Source organism: Muntiacus reevesi, chromosome 7, assembly GCF_963930625.1.
Source record: "Muntiacus reevesi chromosome 7, mMunRee1.1, whole genome shotgun sequence".
NCBI classification, from domain to species: Eukaryota; Metazoa; Chordata; class Mammalia; order Artiodactyla; family Cervidae; genus Muntiacus; species Muntiacus reevesi.
In genome coordinates this window covers 43,772,226-43,799,164 of record NC_089255.1, presented here as the reverse complement: position 1 = coordinate 43,799,164, position 26,939 = coordinate 43,772,226, and the positions used below count along the sequence as shown (strand labels likewise).

General features: G+C 38.0%; 1 protein-coding gene and 1 non-coding gene across 4 annotated transcripts in view; both read left to right on the top strand.

Moving 5' to 3' along the window:
- Positions 1-26,939, top strand: part of ZNF609 (zinc finger protein 609) — a 197,553-nt gene that overhangs the window by 158,463 nt on the left and 12,151 nt on the right. The gene's annotated exons all lie outside the window — the stretch shown is intronic.
- Positions 6,578-6,705, top strand: LOC136172784 (small nucleolar RNA SNORA19). The gene has a single exon (XR_010664122.1). It is a non-coding gene; the product is annotated as a small nucleolar RNA SNORA19 (small nucleolar RNA).

Sequence of the window (26,939 nt, the reverse complement as noted above, 5' to 3'; positions counted from 1 at the left end):
TTAAAAAGCCCTGATGCTCAGGTCTCACCTAGTTAAATGAAATCAGAATGACTATAGGTGGGAGCCAGGTGTCAGGATTTTTTTAAAGATCTCCAGGTGCATCCAATGTGCAGCGAGTTGGGAACCGCCACTCCATAGGTTTCAAACACTTCTGCAGAAGACTTTATCCCAAATTGCTCTATTGGATAACCTCACAGATTTCTACTTAGAATGTTAGTAAAGGGCTCCTGGAATGTGTAGATTCTCTTTGAAAGTATTCAGGTATTCTCTTTAAAGGAATAATAACCACATTTCTGCCTTTGGGTTTCTGGTTTTAAAAGATCATACATGATTTGATCCTTCCCTACAGTCAAATCTATGACTTGAAGATGAATGAATTCCTAAGATAAAAACCTGGAAATGTTGCTGTTAAGCTGATTTTAGGTTCTGCCTGCATGAGGCTTGATAAGACATAGAATTTACAGATAGCAAAACATTCTTTCTAATAATTTTCACTGCAGTAGACAGATTTGGGACTAGAGTTTTCCTTGAAATATGGCACTCTTTACTAAAGTTCCTGATGTTACTACATAGCAGACCCATAAAAAAGTGGTTTTCAGATAATAACCAATTTACAGGGAAGAAAATCTTAGTTGGTAGATGAAACACAGATGGTCCTAATTTTCCCTGGTCTTTTCAGAATTTCTGAATGCTGCTCACTCTTGTGAATTTCTGATTATATTCACCCTTTCTCTGCATCTGTGATTTGAACTTTTGTCCTAGAAGAAACTGTGCTCAGAAATTTGCATAATCTCTTATCACTTGGCAAGATTAAATGTTATTCAATAATGTACCAGAGATAAGCTATGGGAAGTGAGCGATGCCTACATTCCCCTAGTTGAGGCTTCCACGGAGGTAGTAGTACCCACAGTTTCAAACCAGCCTTCCTCACAAACATCTCCTTGTAACTCCCTCCTGGCCAGTTTCCTGTACTATACTGCTACTGACCAACTGCAGCTATGCTTACAGGTTTCCAGAAGCTGTGACTTTTTGACTTTCTTATGATCTTTTTCTCTTACCTGTGTCGCTAGAGAGGACTAGAAAACCTGAAACTAGGGTTGACTGGGAGCTGAGATTTGTAACAGATGCATTTCCCCCCTAACATTAGTAGACAAACACGTCTATCTTTCTCCTTTAGAAAGAACTTGGACTACACAGAGCCCGTTAGTAGGCTCTTGATTATTTAGTGGTGGCCTTATATAGTGATTATTTACCATTGGCCCAGATAAGAGGCTTGGGAAGGGTAAGGAGGACTACCAGGAAAGCAAAGAGCACAGCTGAGAAGTATACTCAGCTTCTATAGGACAGGACTAAGTGAAGTGAAGTGAAAGTTGCTCAGTCGTTTCCATCTCTGCGACTCCATGGACTATGCAGTCCATGGTATTCTCCAGGCCAGAATACTGGAGTGGGTAGCCTTTCCCTTCTCCAGCAGATCTTCCTGAACCAGGAATCGAACCAGGGGTCTCCTCCATTGCAGGTGGATTCTTTCCTAACTGAGCTATCAGGGAAGCCCAGACAGGACTAAATTGAACAACAATTTGGCACCAATATAAAAAGTGTCAGCAACAACCATTAGTGTTTATTGTTAACCATTCCCATTACATTTAGCTCTTTTTCTAAGGTGACAAGCTTTTTAAAGAAGAGACTAACAAAGAAACAGGTTTGTTTTGTTTTGTTTTAAAAACAGGACTGGTGTTTACACACCCAGGAGTAAATCTTTTTACAGAGCTTCTCTTGAGATGTGAGTCTTGGGGATCAATTGTAAATTGCATAAAATGTATAAACTCATTTGATACCAAAGGGCTGATGCCAAATGTACTAGTTTTTAAGTCCAAAGTGGACACTTTTCAAAGATCTGACATTCCAGCTGTAGTTGGTGAGAGAAATTGACAAGCCCTTGATCCAATCTCATCTTTTTTTTACAAGAAGTAATTCTTATGGTGATTTTCACAATATTCCCCAAAAGATTTTAATGTTGATATGAACTGTTTTCATTTATTGAGGCATAGTTGATTTATGTAGTAGAGAAGCTTTTATACGTATCTTTGGACCAAGAGCTCCTCTACCAGGGCATGTTCTAGTAAAAGGATGAATCTGGATACTTAAAACAGTTTTTGTTTTATGCTGTGCTTTGTATTCAGAATGAGAGAAAATAAACTATACTCCCTCCTACGTTTTCTACCCCACTATTAGCAACTACTTTTTCCCCCTGGTGTTTTTTAAAATTACCTTGTTAAAAATTATTTTAAAAGTAATGCTTTTTCCTTGGATATGACACCAAAAGCACAGAGCAAAAAAAGAAAAAATAGATAAATGGAATTTCATGAAATTACAACATTTTGTTCATCAAAAGACACTATCAAGATAATGAAAAAGACAACTCACAAAATGGGAAAAATATTTGCAAATAATATACCTGATAATTAATATCCAGAATATATAAAGAACTTCTGCATCTCACCAACAGCAACAAGTAAAAGAACGGAACAACCCAATTTAGAACTGAGTAAAAGGACTTCCCTGGCAGTCCATTGATTAAGACTCTGTGCTCCCATTGCAGGGGTCATGGTTTCAATCCCTGGTCAGGGAAGATCCTACATGCTGCATGGTGTGGCCAAAAAACAAGCAAACAACAAAAGCAACAACCAAAAGTGAGCAAAGGACTTGAATAGATGTTTTGCCAAATGACCAATAAGCACTTGAAAAGATGCTCAGCATCATTAATAAGAGAAATGCAAATCAAAGCCAGAGTGATATACCACTTCATACCCCTCTAGGATGACTGTACTTTTAAAATGGAACATAAGTGTTGGAGAGGGTGTGGAGAGGTTGGAACCTTTGTGGGCTGCAAGGGAGAACATACAGTTTTGCCACCATTGTGGAAAACAGTTTGGTGGTCCCTCAAAAAGGTAAACATAGAATTAATTGTTGAAAAAACAAACAAAAAAAAAGGTAAACATAGAATTAACAAATGATCTAGGAATTCTGTTCCTAGGTAGGTATGCACCCAAAAGAATTGAAAACAAGTATTTAAACAAAACTTGTACACAAGAATATTCATAGCAGCATTATTCACAATAGCCAAAAGATAAAAACAATCCAGTGTCCATCAGCAGATGAATGCATAAGCAAACTGTGGTATATACTTACAGTGGAATAGCAATAGAAAGGAATGAAATTCTGATACATATTACAATGTGTGTAAACCTTGAAAATATTTTGCCAAGTGAAATAAGCCAGACAGAAAAAAATAAATGTATAATTTCACTTAGATGAGGTATCTAGAATAGACAAGTTTATAGAAACCAAAAGGAGAGAATAGAGTTACTAGGAGCTAGGGGGCAGAGTGAATACAAGTTACAGCATTTCTGTTTCAGTTGATGAAAAAGTTTTGAAAATAATAGTGATGATGGTTCCCCTCAAAAAGTAACAGCTTTTTATTGTTGGCAATTTGGGAATCAAAGAAAAAGGAAAAATCCTAAATTGCAAAGAAGAAAATCATAAATCACTCAGAGATAAAGCCACTATTATAATTATGTTATTCATATACTTTTTTTAAACAAATTGGTGCCCATCTCTCTTTATTTGTAGCCGCCTTTGTTTATAGAGGAAAATACCATGAACATCTTCCTGTAACATCAAATGGTCTGCTATAACATTTTAAATAGCTACACATTATTCCATGTTAAGAATGTATCATGATTGATTTAGGTAAGCTGTTGTTCCTTTGTTGTTCAGTTACTAAAACATGTCTGACTTTTTGTGACCCCCATGGACTGCAGCACGCCAGGCTTCCATGTCCTTCACTGTCTCCCCAGACTTGCTCAAATTCAGGTCCATTGAGTCAGTGATGCCATCCAACCATCTCATTCTCTCTCTTTCCCTTCTCCTCTTGCCCTCAATCTTTCCCAGCATCAGGGCCTTTTCTAAGGATTCTGCTCTTGTGGCCAGACTATTGAAGCTTCAGCTTTAGCATCAGTCCTTCCAGTGAGTATTCAGGGTTGATTTCCTTTAGGATAGACTGGTGTGATCTCCTTGAAGTCCAAGAGATTCTAAGGAGTCTTCTCCAGCACCACAGTTCAAAAGCGTCAATTCTTTGTTGCTCAGCCATCTTTATGGTCCAACTCCCACATCCATACATGACTACTGGAAAAAACCATAGCTTTAACTATATGGACCTGTGTCAGCAAAGTGATGTCTCTGCTTTTTAATATGCTGTCTAGGTTTGTCATAACTTTATTTCCAGGGAGCAAGCATCTTTTAATTTCATGGCTGCAGTCACCATCTGCAGTGATTTTGGAGCACAAGAAAATACAATCTGTCACTGTTTCCACTTTTTCCATCTATTTGCAATGAAGTGATGGGACCAGATGCCATAATCTTACTTCTTTGAATGTTGAGTTTTAAGCCAGCTTTTTCATTCTCCTTTTTCACTTTCTTCAAGAGGCTCTTTAGTTCCTCTTCACTTTCTGCCATTAGAGTGGTATCATCTGCCTATCTCTTGTTCATATTTCTCCCAGCAATCTTGATTCCAGCTTGTGATTCATCCAGCCTAGCATTTCTCATGATGTACTCTGCATATAAGTTAAATAAACAAGGTAACAATACACAGCTGTAACGTATTCCTTTCCCAATTTTGAACCAGTCCATTGTTCCATGTCTGGTTCTAACTGTTGCTTCTTGACCAACATACCGGTCTCTCAGGAGACAGGTAAGGTGGTCTGGTAGTCCCATCTCTTTAAGAATTTTCCAGTTTGTTGTGATCCACATAGTCAAAGGCTTTAGTGTAGTCAATGAAGCAGAAGCAGATTTTTTAATTCTCTTGATTTTTCTGTAATCCAACAGATGTTCGCAACTGGATCAAACCCATGTCTTGGCAGGCAGGGTCTTTAACACCAGCACTACCTGGGAGGCCCAAGACAGGAGAATTTGCAGCTCTTTAAGAACTGAGCTTCATTTCTCGTGTCATCAATAAAATACTCAAAGACAAAGGGAACACATTTCCCTTTGCAAAGGGTCCCTTTGCATGGCCCTCCCTATGCAAAGGTTCTGAATCCACAGATTCAACCAAGCATGAAGCAAAAATCTTCAGGAAAAAAAAAATTCTGAAAAGCAAAACTTAAATTTGCCATTCACTGGGAACTGCTCGCATTTTATTTACAACTGTTTACATCGCTTTTACATTGTATTAAGTATTATAAGTACTCTAGTGATGATTTAATATATATGAAAGGTTGTACATTGGTTATATGCAAATATTGTGCTGTTTTATATTAGGGACTTGAGCATTCTCAGATTTTAGTAGTGGGCAGGGGGTGGGAGGTATTCTAGAACCAATGCCCTGCAGATACTGAGGGATGACTATATGTGTTTCATGATAACCTTGCAGCTTTGGACTTTTGAGTTTCTATTTCCTGTTCTTTTTTCTGTTTCTATCCTCTTGGTGCCTTTTGCTTACTTTGACATTTTCTTTTTGCTTCTTGCCTCTTCTGCTCCATATATTTTTCTCTTTGCCACCAATATGCAGTTTTTATTACTGCTTCTATTTCTTTTCTGGTAGAGAGAGGTCAAACATAAAATCAATGAGCTGCTTCTCAGCCAAAAATAAACCTGTAAGTGTTGATGTCTTTCACTCTAGTCCACAATTTTATTCTCAAGTACAGTACATGGACTGTTTAGTGTCTTACACCTGGAAATGTGAGCTGCCAAAAACCAAAAAAGTATATTCTCATCTTGCAAGACAGCATAGTTAAAAATACAGGCTCTAGTTCAGAGCCAGACTGATTTGGATTCAGATCCTGGCTTTGCATCTTGTTTAGCTATGTTACATTGGAACAAATTGCTCTAAGCTTCCATTTCTTCATCTGTACAATGGGAATGATAACACTTTTGGTGTTGTTGAGAGGATTAAATATAAGATAATACATGGAAGGTTCTTAAACACAGTAAGTAGAAATTATCTTGAAAGCCATCAAGCCTTCACAGAAATAATGTACACGCCACCTCCCCCACCAAAAATTAAAAAAAAAAAAATCAGAGAAAGCAACAAAGCGTTTAACCCATTGTATGTGGGACTAAGCATCTTTTTGTATCATTTAGGATTTGGGAAACCTCCTCAACAAAGTTAGGAGATTAAATTGGAGTCTAAATCTTAATTCAGTGGGTATATTCAGTGTGTGATGATGGTTAAGGTCTAGGATATTACTGATGGTTCATCTCATAGATGGAAGGGGAAGATGGATGCTTATTGCCAAACTTACAACAGATTTTGTCTGACAGCAGGACATAAGTAAAAGGCAAGAATTTGAACTGACTGAAGTTTTGGTTGGTTGGACAAATTCAGATATTTGCTTTTAAATATGAACCCAATGTAATAAAAACATGTTGGGTTTTTACAGTGTTCAACCCTAAGGTGATTTTGAAGAAGTAGAATTTTAACTTGAAGTGAAGCATCAGAAATTTAAGGTCCCCTTTCCTTGTATTTGTTGTTCAGAAAGAAAATCTAAATCTTTACACTACATTTTATTACCATAAACTTGTGTACACTTCATTGACTTTACTTCATGTTAAGAGAAAAAATATTTCTGATCTGTTAAATAAACCTTTGGAGATAAATTAGCAGCATGGCTTAATTTACCCATTGCTGCCAGTCACCTTCAGACAACAGCAAAAAACAAAACAAAACAAAATACCATAAACTGATTATTGTTGATAAGGATGTTATCACTTAGGCTTTCCAACACTTTCCTGAGCTCTAACCTGTGTGTGCATGCACACACGCCCTCATGCTGCTGGAAATTTGGTGAACCACACTGGGTTGGTAAACAGAAAGTAACTGGAATTTTTAAGTAAATAGTTGAGGAGTTCCTATTCCCCTTGTCATACCATCAGTCAGAGGTCAAATCTGGTGCCTATCCAAACCCTGCCTTGATGAATTGAACCAGTATTTGGGGTTATTCATCCTGTTCAGCAGTTACTGAGTACCTACTAGGTATTTAGGTAGGTAAAAGGAAAAAATGTAGATATTACCTCTTCTAATATAGCATCACTGGGGTTTTGGCAGGGGAGCACAGGTTATTTTTCATTTTTTACAGGCAAATATAGCGGCTCAGTAGGGCCCCCCTGGTGGCTCAGATGCTAAAGAATCCACCTGTAGTGCCAGAGACCCGGTTCAATCCCTGGGTGGGGAGAATCCCCTGCAGAAGGGAATGGCAACCCATTCCAGTGTCCTTGCCTGGAGAATTCCATGCGCAGAGGAGCCTGGTGGGCTGTAGTCCACAGTCCACGGGGTCTCAAAGAATTGGCCACGACTGAGCGACTTCACACACACACACACACACACTGGGTCAGTAGAGCCAATTTGACAATCCAGAAACAAGCCCTAACTTATACACAAACTAAGGGAAATGGAAAGGGTTTTTTAGTAACATAGGTATTGGGGAAACCCTCTGTGAGGGGGAAAAAAAATTCACAGACCTATCTTACACTCTCTAATGTAAGTTTACATAAAGGTATACATATCTGGAGTTGACACATTGTATACTTTAAATGTGTGACAATTTTACTTGTCAATTATATATTGATTTTTAAAATAATATATAAATAAATATATATATTAAATATATCTATATATTTAATATATATTATATTTATTATAAATATATAAATATAAATAAATAAAATATATAAATACATATAATATATAAATGCATATATATATTCAAGACTTTTCGGTGTTTTTTTTAACTTTTATGAAGTCATTCAGTTAAAAAAATACATATAAACAATAAAAAAATAAAATAATACATAAGTAAATATCCAAATTTCTAGATGAAAAGGCTTAGCTTAAATGGAAGAAATCACAAAGATTGATGGATTTGTTATGTTAGAAATGTAAACCCTCACTAAATTAACAAATTCGCCTAGCGCTAGTCCTACTTACTTTCAAATGAGCCAGAATTAAAAGAAATTTATACTTTGACATATTTTTGCATTATAATGCCAAAAAGACAGCTTTGGTTCCAAAATTTGTGGAGTTTTTTTTTTCCACATTTGATTTGTATATGGGAGCTCATATTCAGGAAATTTTATAATTAAAGTATCTTCAAATAAATAATATGTAATAAATTAATGTGTAAATAAGCCCACCAAACAACATGTGTTAAGAGTTCTACGAATGATTTAGCTACTAATAATGATATTATTGATATTCTACTAATAAAAAACTAAGATCATGGCATCTGGTCCCATCACTTCATGGCAAATAGATGGGGAAACAATGGAAACAGTGAGAGACTTTATTTCCTTGGGCTCCAAAATCACTATGGATGGTGACTGCAGCCATGAAATTAAAAGACACTTGCTCCTTGGAAGAAAAGCCATGACAAACCTAGACAGTGTATTAAGAAGCAGAGACATTACTTTATCGACAAAAGTCCATATAGTCAAAGCTTTGGTTTATCCAGTAGTCATGTATGGATGTGAGAGTTGGACCATAAAGAAAGCTGAGCACCAAAGAATTGGTGCTTTCGAACTGTGGTGCTGGAGAAGACTCCTCAGAGTCCCTTGGACTGCAAGGAGATCAAACCAGTCAATCCTAAAGGAGATCAGTCCTGAATATTCATTGGAAGGACTGATGCTGAAGCTGAAGCTCCAATACTTTGACCACCTGATGTAAAGAACTGACTTATTGGAAGAGACTCTGATGCTGGGAAAGATTGAAGGCAGGAGAAGAAGATGACAGAGGATGAGATGGTTGGATGGTATCACTGACTCGATGGACATGAGTTTGAGTAAACTCCGGGAGTTGGTGATGGACAGGGAGGCCTGGCATGCTGCAGTCCATGGGGTTGCAAAAAGTCGGACATGACTGAGTGACTGGGCTGAAGTGAATGATGTAGCAGATGCCATATAATCAAGAACTGAAAGAGATCACATTTGACTAAGTTACAGAGCTCAGTTCATTTTCAGCTTCTTTTAAAAGGATCAGTCTGGGTGAGGCAGCTGAACGACCACAGCAGCTCTTCTTCAGCCTAGTTATTTTTAACTAGGAGACCAGGTAACTGCAATAGGTACCTGTTACAATGGATTAGTTAGGAGCAGTGAGCCATTGCTTAGCTCTTCTCAGTTGAGGGAGGGAGTGCCCAGCCAGTTTAATCACTGGCATTGGAGGGGAAAGAATGTAACGGGAGCTCTTGAGGACTATATGAGAAGGACATATGACCTAAAGGTTTATAAGCTGCTTTGGCAGTGACAACTGAGAGTGAAGGCCTGGTTAAAAGTTTGTCACCTGTGTTCTCCAGACATCAACACTATAGTTTGCTACAGATGCTCCCCTCTCGGGGAGGAAATGGAAACTGGTTTCTAGTCACATATTATGTGTTAGCTCTCTCACCTTACTCTCTGATTAACCACTGTCATCACCACAATCCCACCATCCTCAGCTCTCTGCATCTAGGAGTTCGGTTACTCAAATTTAAAAAAAAAAATTTATAACATGTAATCTTAGAGCATAGTCAGTCTCCATCATTATACCCCATATTACATGAGACACTGAAAGTCTATACAGAATGCACACCATAGCTGTTCCTAGACAGGGCTTCTCTCTGGGTATATCAATGCCTGTAATCTTGGGGGAGCTACTACACGTACATTCAACAATAACTTCAGGCCAATTTTTAAAAAAATTATTACTAATCTTCAAAGAACCCCTTGTATCCTTAGGCAGGTTAGAATATTCTTTACCTACTCTTGTTATTTCTGTGATCTCTTATATTGCCGGAGGCTGGTGATAATGTCCTCTGTTTTATATTAAAAGTGCTGCTCCTTCATTCTAAATTATATGTTTCCCAGAATTAGAGACTGAAAATTATACAACCCTATTTCTCCACCCCAAACAGATACAAATAGTACAATGTTTTGAATAAATAGTTCTTTGTAGGATAAGAAACCATTATGGGGTTTGAGTTGCCTGTGACTTAATTTTCTTAGCAGTGTCCAGGATGTCCCACTCTCCTGGACACTGTTTGCAAGCCAAAAGGCAATAAACTTGGTAGAGGAGCCATCAAGTTGTTAATGAGTCTTAAGTTACCTCTTACTCTTTATAATGTAAAAGGAAACTTACGTTATAAAAGACAATCTGGTTGTTCTAGCACCATCTAGAGGAAGGCATAGAAATGGTTAACAGATTTTACAACAGCACCGTATCAGTTCATTTAAATCCAAATACCACATCCTTCTTATCTCTCCTTTTGCACTAAATATGTCATGATATATTAAGGTATAATTCATTTGGCCATTCAACCAAACTTTACTCTCTTTTTATCAGCTCCTGGCTGATAGCATGTTATCTTTTTGTGTGTTTATCTGTTTCAGCTGGATTGTAAGATAGGATAGGGACCCTGGCTTAAAAAAAAAAATTTATATGTGGGATCTGTCAGTTGTGGTATGCAGACTCTTACTTATGGCATATGGGACCTAGTTCCTTGACCAGGGATTGAACCTGCACCCCTTGCATGGGAACACGGAGTCAGCCACTGGACCACCAGGGAAGTCCCTATAACTTATTTTAATGTATTAGTACACTAATCAGTAATTAACAGGAATTTTTTTAGCATGAAATATTAGACTTTTTCAGATCTTCTTCCTGCTCTTTGACACGTAGCCTCTGCTCATTATCACATGGTTTCACTCTTCCTTATGTGTGCCACGCTCATCCCAGATCCTCTTAAAAGTTAGCAAATCCTACCTATTCTTCTCTGATCTGTCTACACCACAGTATGTGTAGCGTATTTTTTAAAATAATGATTTGATATATATTCACTTTCCCTCCCCCCAAACAGAATAAAATTTTCAGTTAAGTTTTGAATCTCCACTAGCACTTTGCATAATGATGAAGTGTAATAAGCAATGTATATTTGCTGGCTCATTGCATGAAAGCAGTGTTTGAGGCATATTCGTCTGAGAGCAGTTTATTGGCTGGATTGACAGAAAGAATTAAAGATTGGAGTTAGGAGCATAATTCAAAGTCTGTTAGAATAATCTAGAGGTAAGTTAATGAGGACTTGGATTCTGATGGTTGTGGTTGGGGATGGGGAAGAAGATATTATTCAGAGAGAGTTCAAAGGCAGAATAGACAGGCCATGGTGACTGGCTTGTATCCAAATGCCACAGAAAGCCAGCTCTGCTTCCTCTTTTTACTGCTGATCCCTTTTCATTTTGCCCCAAATTTCCTGCTTTCTTCAGAGGTCATCAGTTGCCTCGCTTTAGGGGCCTGAGTTCTCATAACTTAAGAGAATTCCAGCTAGGCAAGTGGATCCCCACAAGGTAAAACTGACAATAGCAGAAGAACTGGCTGGTCCCCAAGTTTCTGTCGCCCAGCATGTAGTGACAACTTAGCTGCAACTTAGTTAGTTAACATCTCCATAAAAAGGCAGAAGTAAAAAAAAAAAAAAAAAAGCAGAAGTAAAATAATGCTTGGGTTGTATGCCTTAAGTCAGCAGTTCTTAAACTCTTTAGACTCAGGACTCTTTTTCATCCTTAAAAATTATTAAGGAACTCTAAGAGCTTTTGTTTAATATCTGTTGATATTATCGTTATTGACATTTGCCATGGTAGAAATTAAAACAGAATCTGTTAAAAATATATTTATTAATCTATTTAAAAATAAAAATAATAAACCTGTTACATGTTAACATATTTATGAAAAATAATTATAGTTTCTGAAACAAAAATTTAGTAAAAAGAGTAGCATTATTTTACATTTTTACAAATCTTTTTAATGTCTGGCTTAATAGGAGACACTCTGGATTCTGATATGTACTTCTATATCCAATCTGTCAAAATATCATGTCATGCCTCCTCTGGAAAACTCTTATGTACACTCAGGGTAGAATGAAAATAAAAATCCAAATTTGTCTTAGTATTATTATGAAAATAGTATTGACTCTGCAAACCCCTTGAAACTGTCTTTGCGACTATCAGACATCCCTGAACCATACTTTGAGAATCCATGCCTTAAGCAATGCTTTTTAGTTTCTCTATCTAAGAGAGTCTTAAAAATGTATGTTTCACTTTATAGACATGTGTAAGCATTCTTGGCATCTATACTGAGACCCTCATTACCTGTTAGTAGAAATAACATACTTAAAAGTGGAATAAAAACAAGTCTTCAATTAAAAAAATTTTTGTTTATTGGACATTGATCATACACCCCATACTGCATTCAAAGCTCATGACAAATTAGTTCTAGAGAGTTACCAAAAATGATTTTGTCTGATTAACTGATTCCTTTGGCTAATATCAATAGAATTTTTCCCCATGGACTTTGCATTGCAAATATAACAGATAGAATCATGGAATTAATGCATGTGGAATGTATATGGCCATGAAGTCAGGTAAGAGCACCTATAGGGCCTGATAATAGAGTTACATTAGTATTGACTCCTTGATTTCCTCATCTAAAGTAGATTATAAGAAGAAAGTTGGATGTGATAGAGAGCTTGGAAATATGGAAATGACTGCTACTACAGAAGGTAGACATGTTGGGCTTCCCTGGTGGTCCAGTGGTTGGAAGTCCACCTGCCAGTGCTAATCCAGTAAAAGCAAAACACAAAACTCAACTGAGAAGTCTGATCTCAATGAATAGAGTCATGAACCCTTAATATTTCAGTAACCTTTAAAGGGACATTCCTTTACCACACCACAAGGTAATCATATCTAGAATAATGTCCCTGAATCATGAAGAAAGATATTAAAATAAAATATGCTTCATATATTGAGTCCTCAATTTATGAGTGGCTTTTCTTCCAAAGTTAATATAACTTTCAAAAACATTTATTTATAGAAGCAGCTAAGTAATTGTTATTTTGTGTCCCAATCTGTTTTTTCAGTTTATCTATTCAACAAAGAACCTTTGAGTGCTTAATGTCAATAGAAATGTTTCAGTTAGCTCTCATTTATAGCTTTGTTTCAGGGAAGGAATGCATTCTAAGGCCAAAGTCTGGGCATATATACTGCTTCCCTCTGGCCTCCATTATTTGTCGTATAAGGTGCTGGACTTTTGCTATCAGGGTCTGCAATTACAGTCCACGTGCCAAATTCAGTCCACTGCCAATTTTTGTAATTTCACTGAAACACAGCCATGACCCATTCATTTGTGTATTGTTTGTGACTGTGCTACAAGAATTGAGAAGTTAATCATAGAGACTGTGTGGCCTGCAAAGGCTAAAATAATTTGCTATGGGTTCCTGACATTAAAGGTTTATAAACCGCTGGTCTACATGTTCTGGCCTGCCCTGATCTCTGACCTCATTTCTTCCCATTCTTCTTCTTACTCCACTTTAGTGTCATTCCACTTTGCTCTTCCTGAAAACATGCCAAACACATTCTCACTACAGTGCCTTTGTACCTGCTTTCTCCTCTGCTTCAAATGTTCCTCCTCCTAATTTCCTCAGGGCTCACTCTCTCAGGTTTCTCTGCTTGCATGTCACCTTCTGAGTAAGGCTTCTCTTGACTGCCCATTGTAAAATAGCAACATCCCATTCCTCACATTGTTTATTCTTTTGCTCCTGCTTCATTTTTCTCCATAGAGCTTACACTATCTAACATATATTTACTTATTCTCTGTCTCCCATCACTTGAATATAAGTTGTTTAAGAGCAAGAGCTGTCAATTCTGTGCATTGCTATATGCCAGATACTCTGATCCAAAGTAGATATTCATTTGTTGAAGGGAGCAAGGGAGGTAGGTAGGAGGGAAAGGGAGATTTGCATGCTAATCTAGACTTCGCTGGTGGCTCAGATGGTAAAGCATCTGCCTACAGTGCAGGAGACCTGGGTTCAATCCCTGGTTTGGGACGATCTCCTAGAGAAGGAAATGGCAACCCACTCCAGTATTCTTGCCTGGAAAATCCCAAGGACGGTGGAGCCTGGTGGGCTACAGTCCGTGGGGTCGCAAAGAGTCAGACACAACTGAGCAACTTCACTTTCACTTCTGTCCTTTATAGTTGTTGGCAAATTGGGATTGAAACAAGATTTAGAAGCAGCATATAGGTACATACTTCGGTTTCCATTTGAAAACTCAAGGCTACTGGCAAATTCAATTTCACGTGACTCTTCCCCCAACCTCTTTTTCAGTCCCTTGAGAGCAAACAGCTGTCCTTGTTTATCTTTGTTCTCCATACTAGTCCAGTGTAGGCTCTTAATAAATATTTTCTCCCAGCCCAGAAATGGACGTTGGTATCTTCTTAGTTGCTTTTTTTTTAAATAACTTCAATACTTCCCATAATGCCTGGCAAATAACAGAAGCTCAGTAAATATTTGCTCCATGAAGGAATAAGTTAAATTAATTGCTTGTCAGCTTAGGATAAAATAGGTTTTCTGTTGTTGTATAACAAATTATTCCCAAAATGTAAGGATCTAAAACTTAAAACTTTCTGTGGGTCAGCAGTTCAAGAATGGCTTAAGTAGCTGGTTCTGTCTCAAGGTTGCTCGTGAAACTGCGGTCAAAATGTCAGCTGGACTGCTATCATCTGAAAGCTTATTTGAGGATCACTTCCAGGTTGGCTCACTCACATGGCTGTTAGCAGAAGGCCTTAGTCTCTGGCCTCATGCACCTCTCCATAGGGTAGGCTACTTCAGTGTCCTTATGACACAGTAGATAACTTCCTCAAGAGAAGTAATCCAAGAAGAAAAACTTTGCCTTTTATCATCTAATCTGGGAAGGTTACGTCCACCACATTCTTGTTTGTTATAAACAGGCAGCTAAATGTAACCCACACTCAAGGTGAGGGGAATTAGACTTCTTTTTTCCCCCATGATATATATTTTTTTAATTGGAGGAAAATTGCTTTACAGTGTTGTGATGATTTCTGCCATACAACAATGAAAAGAAGCCATAATTACACATATACCACCTACCTCTATAGCCTCCATCCTCCCCCCCGCCCCCCCCATCCCACCCCACTAGAGCATCACAGAGCATCTATCTGGACTTCCTGTATTACATAACAACTTCTCACCAGCTATCTATCTTATACATGGCAGTGTATCATCCCACTCTTTCCCCCAATGTGTCCACTTGTCCATTCTCTGTATCTATATCTCTATTCCTTCCCTACAGATAGGTTCATGAATAACATTTTTTCTAGATTCCATATATAGACATTAATATATGATATATGTTTTTCTCTTTCTGACTTACTTCACTCTGTATAACAGGCTCTAGGTTCATCCACCTCACTAGAACTGATTCAAATTTGTTCTTTTTTATGGCTGAGTAATAATGTACCACATCTTCTTTATCCATTCATCTGTCGATGGACACCTAGGTTGCTTCCATGTCCTCAGTTCAGTTCAGTCACTCAGTCGTGTCCGACTCTTTGCGACCCCATGAATCGCAGCACGCCAGGCCTCCCTGTCCATCACCAACTCCCAGAGTTTACTCAAACTCATGTCCATCAAGTCGGTGATGCCATCCAGCCATCTCATCCTCTGTCGTCCCCTTCTCCTCCTGCCCCCAATCCCTCCCAGCATCAGGATCTTTTCCAATGAGTCAACTCTTCGCATGAGGTGGCCAAAGTATTGGAGTTTCAGCTTCAGCGTCAGTCCTTCCAATGAACACCCAGGACTGATCTCCTTTAGGATGGACTGGTTGGATCTCCTTGCTGTCCAAGGTATTATAAATAGTGCTGTTGTGAACATTGGGTTACATGTTAGACTTCTCCTTTTTGAAGGGAAGAATATCAAAGAATTTGTGGTCATATTTTAAAACTTCCACAGTCACTTTGATACTCTGAATTGAAAAAAAGAGACATTTCCCACTTATAGGAAGTGAGACAGGGTTTCAGAGATGGTGTTATCCTGCCACTTAATTGCCCTTTTCAAGTATATTATTGCCTTGCTCTTCCTAAAGGGAAAAAATTTTCAACATTTTTGAAATAGTGCTACCAAAATTAATTACTATTTTTACCTTTTCTTGAATAGGCAACACATGTATATGGTATAAAAATTCAACAGTAAAAAAAAAAAAATTCAACAGTAAAATGAATATACAATGAAAAACAAGTTTCTTTCCCCTGAATTCCAGCCACCCAGTTTCCCTCCATAGGGAAGACCACTAATACTAGTTTGTTTATCCTTTCAGAGACCTTCCATGCACTTATAAACAGATATTTATATGTTTGTTTTTTACACAGTGGTAGCATACTATAATTACTGGTCTGTATCTTGGTTTTTTTTCCATTTGCCTGTTCCATATCAGTTTGTTTAATAGTTGCTTTGTTCTTTTTAATAGCTGCATGGTATCCCATCATGTGGATGTTCAAAAATGTGTTTAATTGCTTCTTCTTTGTAGCACATTTAGTTAGTTTCCCATCTTTTGCTATTGTAAACACTGCTGCAGCAAGTACCTTGTTCATTTTGTACACTGAGAATATTTGTGAATAAATACCTTCAAGTGGATTAGTTGGGTCAAAGAGTATGTGTTTTTTGAAAAATAATGCCAGATTGCCACCAGGGGTTGAACCAGCGTTATACACCCACCAATAACATATGAATTTCCTTTGTCCCTCTAGGCATAGTAACAGTAGAAACATGTAGAAGTGTTGCCAATAAATGAAGGATTATTATACATATTTTACACTTTAAGCCTGACACTATCCCCTGACATATGTTGACACCAAAAAAAAAAGTTTGTTCTTTTTGTTTTGAGAGTTTTTTAAATGAAGTATAGTCGATATACAACATTGTGTTAGTTTCTTATGTATTTGACTGTGCTGGGTCTTAGTTGCAGCACATGGGATCTTCGTTCCATCATGTGAGGTCTTTTGTTGGGCACATGGACTCTCTAGTTGTGGCGTGAAGGCTTGGTAGTTGCAGCATGGAAGATTGGTTGCCCTGCAGCATGTGGGATCTTAGTTCCCTGACCCGGGACCAAACCCACGTCCCCTGCATTGGAAGGCTGATTCTTAACAGGACCACCAGGGAAGTCCCATACAATGTAGTGTTAGTTTCTGGTGTTAAAATATTGTTTGTTGATTAACCTCAGGGGAGATAGACTTTCTCTGTGGAAGTTGACTGAGTTGGTAACCATATCCCAGAGTTTTTAATTCTTTGACAGAATAGAATGCTCCTGAGAGAGAACTTACTGCCTGCTGTAGATTGCTTTAATGTTTTATTGAAGTATAACATAAATAAATGCATAAATATTAAGTACATGATTTGATGACTTTTTACATATTTATATGGCTGTGTGACCACTACCTATATCCAGAATTAGAACATTACCAGTTCCCCTTGAGGATTCTGTCATGCCCTGTGCAGTCAATACCATCCCAAAAGGTAACCATTCTGATTTCTACCATTATAGATGAGTTTTCCTATCTTGAAATGTGATCACATAGTATGTCCTCTTGTTTGGCTTCTTTCTCTTAGCATTGTGTCTATGAGATTCATCCATTCTGTAGTGTGTAGCAGTAGTTCATTCTTCAGAGCTTTATAGTATTACATTATGAATATACCATAATTTATCCATTCTACTTTTTACAGACATTTGTGTTATTTCTAGTTTGGGACTATTATGAGTGAAGCTGCTATGAACATTCTTTTACTTGTCTTTTGTTAAATATGAGTTCTTTTTTCTGAGAATTGCTGGCTCATAGATTCGTTGTTGTTGTTCATTGCTCAGTCGTGTCCAACTCTTTGCAACCCCATGGACTGCAGCACGCCAGGCTTACCTGTCCATCACTGTCTCCCAGAGTTTGCTCAGACTCATGTCCATCGAGTCAATGATGCCATCCATCTCATCCTCCGTTGCCCTCTTCTCCTGCTCTCAGTCTTTCCCAGCATCAGGGTCTTTTCCAGTGAATTGGCCCTTTGCATCAGATGGCCAAAAAAGTATTGGAGCTTCAGCTTCAGCTTCAGCATCAGTCCTTCCAATGAATATTCAGGACTGATCTCCTTTAGGACTGACTGGTTTGATCTCTTTGCTGTCAAAGGGACTCTCAAGAGTCTTCTCCAACACCACAGTTCAAAAGCATCAATTCTTTGGAGCTCAGCTTTCCTTATGGTCCAACTCTCACATCCGTACATGACTACGGGAAAACCATAGCTTTGACTATACAGACCTTTGTCGGCAAAGTGATGTCTCTGCTTTTAATACACTGTCTAGGTTTGTCATAGCTTTTCTTCCAAGGGGCAAGCATCTTTTAATTTCAGGGCTGCAATCACCATCCGCAGTGATTTTGAAGCCCAAGAAAATAAACTCTATCACTATTTTCAGTGTCAGAGGTTGGGTCCTAGGGTAGATTATGTTTAGCTTTATAAGATCTGCTTAGAAATACATGAATTTGGTAGAAATAAAATAATTTTCCAGAGTGCTTTTACCAATATATACTCCCACTCAGATAAAATTTTTTTCTACCAGGTAAATAATTTCTGAAATGACATGCCTTATATTTCTTGCCTTGTATTTTCTTTAACTTAAGTCTTTCATCATTGGTAAAAGTCCATAGGAAATAATATTTTATTAGTCATTTATACTTTTGAGTGCTTGAGTTTCACAGCCTTTCACAGAGTCACAGAATTTTAGAGGTCTAGTCCAACAAAGGAAGATAAAGTAGCTTGCCAGAATCAAACAGTTGGTTACTAACTCAGTTGAGTACAGTAGATGCTTATTCAACTCACAAAATAAACCATTACTGTATTCAAACACTAGTAAGACTCCCACTATGTATAAGAATGGAACTACTTGTAAGTTTTTCTTTTATTGACTTAAATAAAATTGCCAAATATTGCTCCAGCAAAGAAGGGTTCATTCAGGACAGACAGAGAAATGCAGTTTGGGGTCTGCAACTGTGATCAGCCACATGCAAGTCCCCACATGGAAAGGGAAGGAGAACACTTTTATAGATGGGAAGTGGAAGTTGGGGAGCTGAAGAAAACAAAGAAACCTTGATTGGTCCTTGCTGGAAAGAAGAGGATACATTTCTTCCTCCTGTTGGGCTCTGCTGTTATCACAGGACATAAGAGCGCCTTCAAGTCTCACGGCTCTACTTAGGTTTTTGTTTATTAATTTTTTACACGTCCCTCCTCCCTTTTAATCAAGATCTTTCTCTGACAGTATCACTGACCGAAAGTCAGTTTAGCTAGTTTGAGTAGGTTTTTGTCTCTCAGTGCCAGGAAGGACCTTTCTTGGGTGTAAGGTCTCCCGCCAGAGGGAAAGTACAGATTAGAAACCTATTTGCGGTGACATCCTAGTGACAAGGGAGGGTAGAAGGGAGAATTCTCAATCACTTCTTATCTAAAGTCCATATGTTATCAAGATCTTAAACATTTCAGATCATCTGAAGTAAACTTACAATAGGGCTGGTCTAGGTATCTTGGGAAAGCTGGCTCAGTGGATGTTGTTGCTTCATTTCTGGGAAATCTTCATTTTCAGATAACTAGATATTGTGAGGTCGTCAGGGTTTCCTGCTTTCTTTCCTTGTAGACATGACTCCCCAAGAGTCTGTTCCTTGGAGTTAGGTGGTACAGGAGTTGGTGGTGTCTGATAGGGGCCTTTGCAATGAGGCATGAGAGAGTTCTTTCCCAGTAGATGAAATCTCCAGGTTACAGGTGTAATGCTTAAGGTCTTCACCTTCCCCAGGGTGCACTGCAAAAAAGACTGCTCTACCAAAGCATGGTTATTTTTAATAGAAGCAATTAGGCCTCTGCAGTATTGAGTATCTCTCCTTTTATTACTTGTGGGTCAAAAGAAGCAGGAGCCAAGTGCATCGGACATCTTATTACTATGTCAAAGGGTGAGAGTTTATGACTTCTAAAAGGGGTAGATCTGAAATCTGGAAGGACTAACAACAACAGTTTAGCCAAGGTATTTGGAGGGCCTCCACCAATTTTGCAAATTGAATCTTTTTTTAAAAAATATGTGTGTGTATTTATTTGGCTGTAAGGTCTTAGTTGCAGCACAAGGACCTCTGGTCTTCATTGTGGCATGCAGGGTTTAGTTGCAACACAGGGATCGAACCTGGGACCCCCTGCATTGGGAGCCAGGAGTCTTAGCCTCTGGACCACCAGGAGGCATGCATGAGTGCTCAGTTGCTCAGTCATTTACAACCTCATTTATGATCTCATGAACTGTAGCCCACCAGGCTTTTCTGTCTATGGGATTTCCCAGGCAAGGATACTGAAGTGGGTTGCCATGCCCTCCTCCCAAGAGATCTTCCTGATCCAGGGATCGAACCCACATCTCTTGTATCTCCTGCATTGGCAGGTGGACTCATTACCACTGGCCACCTGGGAGGCCCTAGTTAGACAGCTAAAGGTGCTTAAAGTACTTAAATTTGTAACAATTTCTTTTCCAATGTCCTGACTCTTTGCAATAGTAGCAGAAACTGGGGGGATTTGGGTTTTATTTAGGAGCCTTCATTTGCTGGATTTGAAGATTAAGAATTTTAGTGGTCTCTCATCTAGTCATTCATTTAGCATCCAAGAGAGCTAGTTTGTCAGATTAAATATCAAGTGGACACAGTTTCCCATTCTATTGTGGTCCTTTTTACTAGAAGGGAAAGCTCCCAGTTCAGCTCATTAATAAACATAGAGTTGAAAATTTCTCAGGTGGCATCAACATGTGAAGAAAGACCAGAATTTTTTTTAATTTGAATTTGACTTAATATTTATGAACAGGTTCAACAGATTTTTCTGTGCAAACCTAAATTTTTTCAATTAACAGGCTTTGAAAAAGCCCTAGGAATTGCTCAGTGAAGTCGCTTAGCAATAGCTCAAACCTGATCATATAGTAAGTTAGTGGGCTGATCTCCCAGTTGTAATTCTAGAAACATTTCAGGATTTTCCCAGTTAGAAGTTTTCCTCCAGTGCTGGGCCTGGCCTTCACCAACATGTATATGAACTAGCTCATTTAAGACAAGGGAACCTGTTTGGTAAATTTGAGTGATTATATTAAATTCCTCAGCAAATCTGTGAGGATCTTCCGTTACTTTGGGAAAATCTTTGACAGTGGCTTACAGTTCAGTATAAGGGAATATAAGAAATTAGAGGTTTAACTTCTGAATCCTCCTCAGAAGGCTTAATTTTAAAGGGACAGGTTTTAACAAGTTGAGAAGAACAGGGAACTGGGGGAGTTTCAGAGGTGGGGTAGGTTCCAGGGGAAAATCTGTCTGAGGGAACTGAGCACATGGAGGAGGCGCAGGCAGTATAGAGGGAGGCGTGGAGGCAGACTGGCCACAGGAAGCCAAGGGAAAGAGATAAGATGGTGCTGAAGGTAGAGGGAAAAGGTCGGTGCTGGAAACAGAAGCTTGAGTCATTAGATATGAAGAAATAACAGCAAAAGGTACTGAAGAAAAGCAAGCAGAACAGCAAGAAGAAAATCAGGCCAGAGTGGTGTCCTTGTCCTGACAGCCAAATGAAGAAAATGTTTCAAGAAGGAGATGGTGAAAGACTTCCCTGGTGGCTTGACGGTAAAGAATCTGCCTGCTAATGCAGGAGACTTGGGTTCAATCCCTGGTCTTGGAAGATCCCTGGAAGATGCCAAGGAGCAACTAAGCCCATGCGCCACCTATTGAGACTGCGAGCCCTAGAGCCTGTGCTCTCCAACCAGAGAAGGCGCCGTGATGAGGAACCTGGCACAACCACGAGGAGCAGACCCAGCGCTCTGCAACTAGAAAAAGCCTGAGCAGCAGTGAAGACCCAGCACAGTCAAAAATAAAAGTTTAAACCAAAGGAGAGTGGTCCGCTGAGCTGGTTGGATGACGTCACCTAGTCAGTGGGCATGAACTTGAGCAAACTCCAGGAGATGGTGAGTGACAGGGAGGCCTGGCATGCTGCAGTCCATGAGGTCACAGAGAGTCGGACACAACTTGGTGACTGAACAGCAACTGAGCATGAGGCTATCAGATCCCTGAGAGAAAGAATGTACTTCGTGGAAATGGTGACAGTGAGGGCTCTGGAGGTAAAATTTACTTTTTTGACTGTTGCGCTAGTATCAGTCTTGACTGCACAACTGTTCTGAACTGTCCTCTGAAACAAAGTGGTGCTCCTTTGGCATCAAGTTGTCTTAACACTGCACTCCTGTGACTTGGGGGAACCTGACTGCTGCCTCATACCTAAGTCATTTCCCCTTTATTGTGTTCCCGTGCTGATCACCTTTAAGAAGGGAGAATACTCAACACTCTAAAACTTAATAATGGTCTATTGAGATTACGTCTTTGAGGCCCGTGGTAAATAGGCAGATAACCACCTAGAGAAACACAAAGCATTAGTTTTACTTCTACTTTTAGCATTATTATCACCTTTAAATACGCCAAGCGTTTCCTTATTTTGTGAACACTTATTCAAAATAGGGAACTTTCTTTAATGAAAACCAATTTTTCTCTTTCTCTTCAGCCTCCTTGCTGCCCTATAGTTAGCCCCTAATAGTGAAACTAGGTCTGTTAAGTGTTATTTTCTGCTTTTTCCTTCCTGTCCTCTTATTCGCCCAGCTGTCTCAAGCCGGAACCTTGTAGGAAGAGAGTTAAATTTCAGAAAACTGTTTGCTCTGACATTTAAACAAGCTTCCCTTTTGTTTTTTCTTATTAGAATCTTTTCTCTTCCCCTCTTCCACTTCCAGCACTCTGTCTGACCTGTCATTTTTCCAGCTCGTTCATTATTGTTAAGGTTTGCAGATTATACCAGAGGAAGGAGACAGATTTATAAACCTATTTTCCTGGCCAGCTGTTTCAAGAAGAGGAATAACATTCTTCTTATTATTGTATACCTGTTTTCTGTTTACAGCTCATCTGCCCTTGTTAATGAGGCACCAACTTCGAAGTCTTACCTTGTCTAGAAATAAATGGATTCTGCTCCTATTCAAATTGGTTATCTGGTAATCAGAGCAGGTTATCACTGGGAAGAGACATCCATATGAATTCACTTTGCTAACAGCCAGAGAGAATTTATTTAGCCCAGTTGCTTTCTTAGGAGGTCTGTCTGTGTATATATACACACACATATATACACAGAGCTGAATCACTTTGCTATACACTTGGACTAACACAACATTGTAAATTATACTTCAGTTTAAAAATAAATACTTGAGGGGAAAAAAAGGAAAATGGTAAAAAAAAAAAAAAAGATCCAATTGACTAAACCAAACTTCTTTCTTGCCCTGATTTCATTAGATTGAGACTTTCTGTTAGGATAATCTTTTTTTTTCTTTTTTTCAGCTCCCTTGTCTGATCTTGTTTTATGATAGAGCATTCTAAAATCTGATTCCAAAGAGAACAGGAGCATTAAAAAAGTACCCTTGATAAGGAATGACTTACTTATAGTCATTTAAATTTTTAAAAAACTCAGTACATTGGATAAATTCTATCCTGTATGTTGTAGTCAAAGAAAAAAATTATAAGTTGCAAGAATCAAAAACAAAGAGAAAAGAATATGAGAGATCAGTACGAGTCATAGAAAAAAAGTGAAAATTTCCTAGAAGATGAAGGAAATCACTTAGCATCAAAAGACAAAGAAATGGGAAATAGGTTGGAAAGATAAGAGGATTAGTCTAGAAGGTCCAAATAGGCGTTACAACAAGAACAAGCAACAAGTATAACTAATAAGACAGAAAATTAATAAGGATGTACAAGATTTGAAAAACATTATCAATCAACTTGATCTATATAGGCTACCCAACAACTGCAGAATATACATTTTGAAATATTCTTTTCAAGTGCACATGGGATATTCTTCAAGATAGGCCATATTTTATACCTAAATTGATTCTCAATAAATTTAAGAGGATTGAAATCATTATATAGTATGTTCTCTAACTACAGTAGAATTATATTAGAAATCAGAAACAAAAGGATAGTTGGAAAATTCCCAGGTATTTGAAAATTTGACAACACTCTTCTAAATAAACCCAGAATTTTAAAAAAAAAGGGGGGGGGTGACTAGAAAATTTTTTGACCTGAATGATAATAAAAACATATTAAAACTTGTGAAATGCAAGTAAAGTGGGCTATGAGGGTAATTTATATCTTCAATGCTTATATTAGAAGAGAAAAAAGATCTAAAACAGGTGTTGGTGAACGTTTTCTATAAAGGACCAAATAGTAAATATTTTAGGCTTTGAGGGCCATATAGCCTCTATGACACACACTCAGCTCTGTCTGCCTTGAGGCGTGAAATCAGGTATATACAGTGGGTAAATGAATAAATGTGGCTATGTTCCAATAAAACTTTTATTTCTGAGAAATATCTGAATTTCATATAATTTCAGATGACATAAAATAATATTCTCTTTATCATTTTTTTCTACCACTAAAAATATAAAAACCATTCTTAGCTTATTAAAGATACCTTTAAAATATTTCATGGTAAAATGTTCATGACCTTGTGGTAAGACATAAAAAGCACAAACCATAGGGAAAAGCTTAATATATTTTACTTCATTAAGTAGAAAAATAACAAAAAATAATTCAGAATTAAGGCAAAACAAACAAAAAAAGTCCATGTCAGGGAATTCCCTGGAGGTCCAGTGGTTAGTACTCCACTCTCGCTGACAAGGGCCCACATTCAATCCCTGGTTGGGAAACTTAAGAAATCATTAAGTCATGCAGTGTGGCCAAAGGAAAAAAAAAGCACCAAACAAAAAAAGGTCCATGTCACATTTTATACCACATTAAATTCCAGATGGATGAAAGAATCAAAAATTCAAACCATGAAAATACTCGGAGAAGCCATAAGAAAAAAAACAAATAACAAATATTTGTTTTTGTGACCCCATGGACTGCAGCACGCCAGGCTTCCTTCCCTGTCCATCAGCAACTCCTGGAGTTTGCTCAAACTCAGGTCCATCAAGTCAGTGATGCCATCCAACCATCTTATCCTCTGTCATCCCCTTCTCGTCCTGCCTTAATCTTTCCCAGCATCAGAGTCTTTCCCAGTGAGTCAGTTCTTCCCATCAGGTGGCCAAAGTATTGGAACTTCAGCATCAGTCCTTCCAATGAATATTCAGGACTGATTTTCTTTAGGACTGACTGGTTGGATCTCCTTGCAGTCCAAGGGACTCTCAAGAGTCTTCTCTAACACCACAGTTCAAAAGCATTAATTCTTTGGCACTCAGCTTTCTTTATGGTCCAACTCTCACATCCATACATGACTACTGGAAAAACCATAGCTTTGACTAGACAGACCTTTGTCGGTAAATAATGTCTCTGCTTTTTAATACACTTGTCTAGGTTTGTCATAGCTTTTCTTCCAAGGAGCAAGCATCTTTTAATTTCATGGTTGCAGTCACCATTGGCAATGATTTTGGTGCCCAAGAAAATAAAGTCTCTTACTGTTTCCATTGTTTCCCCATCTTTTTGCCATGAAGTGATGGGACCGGATGCCATGATCTTCGTTTTTTGAATGTTGAGTTTTAAGCCAACGTTTTCACTCTCCTGTTTTACTTTCATCAAGAAACTCTTTAATTCCTTTTTGCTTTCTGCCACAAGGGTGATGTCATCTGCATGTCTGAGGTTATTGACATTTCTCCCAGCAATCTTGATTCCAGCTTGTGCTTCATCAAGCCTGGCATTTTGCATGATGTACTTTGCATATAAATTAAATAAGCAGGGTGCTAATGTACAGCCTTGACAATTTTGAACCAGTCCATTGTTCCATGTCCAGTTCTAACTGTTGCTTCTTGACCTGCATACAGGTTTCTCAGGAGGCAGGTAAAGTGGTCTGGTATTCCCATCTCTTTAAGAATTTTCCACAGTAAACAGTCACAAATAAGAAAAGACTATAATTCAGTAGAAAAATGAGCAAAGGGTATGAACAGACAGTTCACTAGAAAGGAAATACAGATGTTTCATGCTGGTATCTTGTAATGAAATAATATACAAACTGATAATAAGAAATATGACATTAAAAGTACATAAAACACTATTTGTCTCCTATCAGATTGGCAAAACCAAAAAGTTTGAGAACACTGTATTGCCAAAGGGAAAGAATAACAGGTGTTCTCATGCACTAATGGGTTTATAAATTAGTACATCCTCTTTGAGGACAAACTGGAAGTATTTATGAAAAATCCAAATCTAAATACTCTGTGAGTAGCAGTTTTACTTACAGGAATTTACCTTACAGATATATTCTATAATATGTAACATAAAGCATGCGTACAAGATTAGTTATTCAGCATTATTTGTAGTAGTGGAAGAGTGAAGCAACCCAAATGTCCATCAACAGGGAAGTGGTCAACTCATTGATGGTACAGTTTGAAATCATGCATATGCAGCCATTGAAAAGAATGAAGTAGTTCTATGTGTGATCATATAGAATGATCCAAAATATATGGTTACATGGGAAATGTGCATAATATTGGTGTACACTGCTACCATCTGAGGAAGAATATATAAACATATTTGCTTATAAATATATAAAATGCCTCTGGAGGAATACATGGATATCCATGGATGTTTCTGAGTAGGGGACCTGAAAAGCTGAAGAATAGTGACAGGAAGAACACTTCATTTTATCTTGGGGTTTGTTTGCTTTTTTTTTTTTTTTTTGCTACCTTTTAAATTTTGGAATGTGACTTTCATTTATTCAAAACCATTTTAAAATAAAATGAACATGTCAGGAATGCTCATTATGATGTCATTTATAGTGAAAATGTGCAAGAAACATCTGAATTTCCATCAATAGGATGTATAAATTGTGGTCGAGTCATGCAGTGACATACTTGAGCTCCATTAAAACAAATGGGTTAAGCTCTTCATGTCAACATTGATATATCTTAAATTTTTAATGTTAAGTGAGAGAGGTAAGTTATACAACCAGCATGATCCCATCATTGGCAGGTTTGAAAATACAATAAACAGTGCTTTTCAGCTATATTTTGTTCTTTAAAAAAGAAATTAGTTG